Raw genomic sequence first — 3,176 nt, 5'->3', positions numbered from 1 at the left:
GCACAGACAGCTTTTGGAATATAAGTGAGAGTTTACATAAAGGAAACAACTATACATGTATCCATCAGTGTGACTATATTTTGGATTCGTGCAATTCATAAATAAAATATTTGCACTTGAGGAAAATTTAGCAACATTTCTCAGTTGTGATAACACATTCTTCCTAGAACGCTTTTCTCTTCATCTTTTGCTCCCTTCACCTGTTTCTATGTGCACACACTTTGGAAAAACGGGGCTAAAGAAATTAGAGACACAAAGGTACTTAGAGATTTAAAATTCCATAAACACACTAACACTCTCTATCCCCTCCTTTGAAAGAAACACAAGGAATATGAAATGTCATTTTCCCTTAAAATAATTATTCTAATCAAGGACACTAATAAGCAGTCAAAAGTACCTTATTTCATCTAAGAGCAGAGAAATTACAAACACCCTTTAAGAACTGTGTAATAAAGAATCTGATTCCATATTTTGTGGTGATGTTTGACTGCAAACAGTGTTTAAGGCTCCCTTTACCTCATTTGCCCAACACCTGGGCTAGCTCATAAGAAAGCCTGGGTTTTCCAGTTATAAGTTCTGAGGATGTGATGAACAGCATGGTAACTACAGCTAATAATACTGTGTTTCATACTTAAAAGCATTTAAGAGTAGATCTTAAAAGTTCTCATTACAAGAAAAAAATTTTTGCAGGGCACCTGGATAGCTCAGTTGGCTGAGTACTGGACCCTTGATTTCAGCCTAGGTTATGATCCCAGAGTCATCGGATCAAGCTCTGCATCGGGCTCTGTGCTGAGTATGAAGCCTGCTTAAGATTTTCTCTCTGCCTCTGCCCTCTTCTGTTTGCCTGCTCACTGTCTCTCAAAAAAATAAAAAATTGGAACTATGTATGGTGATGGAGGTTAACTAGACCCGTGGTGATCATTTTGCAATATGTGTAAATTTTGAATCATTATGTTGTATACTTGGACCTAATATTATGTTATGTGTCAATTATATCTCAATTTTTTTAAAAAAGCAACCAGGCAGCCTGGGTTCTCCCACCTTTGGAGACAGCGAGACATTCAAACCTCACAAGCACATATGCAGGGACTCTCACTATGAACTCACACTGTAGCCACAGGACAAAATCCAAGCCAGTCGCTTGAACTCTCGTGCCATTTCAGACCAGTTTAGATAGCCTGCTANAAATATAATGTATTGTCAAGTTAGCTAACATACAGTGTATACAGTGTGCTCTTGGCTTCGAGGGTAGATTCCTGTGATTCAACGCTTACATACAATGCCCAGTGTTCATCCCAACAAGTGCCCTTGTCAATGCCCATCACCCATTTTTCCCTCTCCCCCACCCCCCCATCAGTCCTTAGTTTGTCTCATATTTAAGAATCTCTTATGGTTTGCCTCCCTCTCTGTTTTTAAATAAAATGTGACATATAACTCCACAATAAGACCTGAATAAGCAAAACATATGACCAAATATGTTCTAGCTCTTAGGACACTGTATACCCTCTTTTTATAACCTCTTGCCTGTGTTGATATCCAGCCTCGACATCCAGCCAAATTTTGAATAGGAGTCAATCCTATTTCTGCAGACTGGCCTATTGATGCAGCAACTGGGGCACGAGACAGTGACCACCACCACACGAGGTCTTTCTTCTCTTGCTCTGGCCTGCTCTCTGGTTCTGCTGCTCTGGCAAGCATGCATTCTGGACTGTGCCGCACTGTGATTCATTTCTTGAGCCCTTCCAGTCCTTTCTTATAGACTCAAATGACCTACTTTAGAAGTGTCAATAATCACTTGGTTGTTGGAGACAAGAGTATGGGATTGGGTCTTTTTTTTAACATTTTTTTTGGTGGTGGGGAAAGCTCAAGTGAGGGAGGGGTAGAGAGAGGGGGTCAGAGGATCTAAAGCATGCTCTGCGTTGACAGGCTGATGGCAGTGACCCTGATATGGGGCTTGAACTCACCAACCGCAAAATCATGACCTGAGCCGTAGTCGGACAGACGCTCAACCAACTGAGCCATCCAGGTGCCCCAGGATTGGGTCTATTCTTAATGTGGCCCACGGTCTTGTGTCTTGGCCTAGGCCAATCCGTGTCTTAGAATGAAGCTGTGACTGACACTAGGGTTGGGGAAAGGTTCTTACTCTGATTGTTTTGTGTTTCAAACCAGCATTGGCCTCTATGGGTGATCAAGGGAAAGAGTACCCCCTGTGCAAGATCTAGGTCCACTGGGTGGTTGCACATGAAAGTGTCATTGGAGAGGGAGAGAGGGAGAGAGAGAAAGAAAGAAGGGAGGGGAAGGAGAAGAAGAAAAGGAGTCATTTTGTGTTATATGAGATCTGCACTCCTAAAAACAGACTGGGACCTTTCAATATCTCTGCTGTTCCTGTTGTCCACGCCTTTGTAACAACAAAGATCCAGACCCTCAGGGTTATAGGGAGAAACTTCCATAGCACCCCTGTAGCACAGTAAAGAAGTTAGTGTAGACCTGGGTTAATCATGAAACAATCATCATCTTGGAAGAGGTCCCTCATCATGAAGACCCTGGCTTGAGGCTCTCTGGAGAAAGAAATTTACAAACATGAGCAGGATGGAGGGGACCTCCTTTGAAATATATCCAGTGTTAACAAAGAGAAAAAGGAATAGAAAGAAAGAAACATGCGTATGTTTGAAGGAAACAAAAAATGGAACAGGTATACAATTTGATCCAATTAGAAATCTGAAATGTACTAAAAAATTTGTAGAATAAAAAATCAAATTGTGTTGATTGGCTTTTGCATCTCTTCACATAAGTTCTGGATTAACTTTAATACCTGCTGAAATGCACTAGTTGGCAACATGTTCTCAATCAATATAGGGGTTCAAGTTATAGTCATTGCTAGGGATCTCCCTAAATTTAATTTAAACAATGTGTTCTCTAGATTCTTAGGGAGGTTCTTGAACATAAGAACAGTGAACAAATATGTATGCCTCACCTTCACCATTGAAACTATTTCCTTGCCCTCAAAGATCCCACAGTGGGCATGAACACTCTGACCCAAAAAGTAGTATGTTAAAATTAAGTCTTTGGCACTACGTAGGAAAAACCTACCCACTGTTCACCTCCTGCAATTCCCCTTTATTTTACACAGAATGCTTCTCTTCTGAAACTTCTGGTCAGCAAGTATACAGAGTCCC

The sequence above is a fragment of the Crocuta crocuta genome, unplaced genomic scaffold (genome assembly GCF_008692635.1).
Source record: "Crocuta crocuta isolate KB4526 unplaced genomic scaffold, BGI_CrCroc_1.0 scaffold115, whole genome shotgun sequence".
Lineage (NCBI taxonomy): Eukaryota > Metazoa > Chordata > Mammalia > Carnivora > Hyaenidae > Crocuta > Crocuta crocuta.
This window is presented reverse-complemented; position numbering follows the sequence as displayed.